Here is a 212-nt window from a genome sequence, read left to right as displayed (position 1 = left end):
AATATCCCTTTTTCCAGCGACTTCACAGTACTGAGATTAAAATTTGTCATAAACACTGAATAATAACTAGAAGAGCAAATGTAGACTTGGGAACTCTCTCAGGTGATATGGTCACCTTAACACGAAGCTAATTTTCAATCCAAATGTTACAGTGTCTGTAGTAACTTGTTTTGCAAGCACACAGACTGGAACAGATGTCATAACTCATCAGG

The sequence above is a fragment of the Aotus nancymaae genome, unplaced genomic scaffold (assembly GCF_030222135.1).
Source record: "Aotus nancymaae isolate 86718 unplaced genomic scaffold, 86718_ANA_hifiasm-v0.15.2.pri h1tg000019l, whole genome shotgun sequence".
In the NCBI taxonomy this organism is placed as follows: domain Eukaryota; kingdom Metazoa; phylum Chordata; class Mammalia; order Primates; family Aotidae; genus Aotus; species Aotus nancymaae.
The sequence above is the reverse complement of the archived record's forward strand: the minus strand, read 5'-3'. Positions refer to the sequence as shown.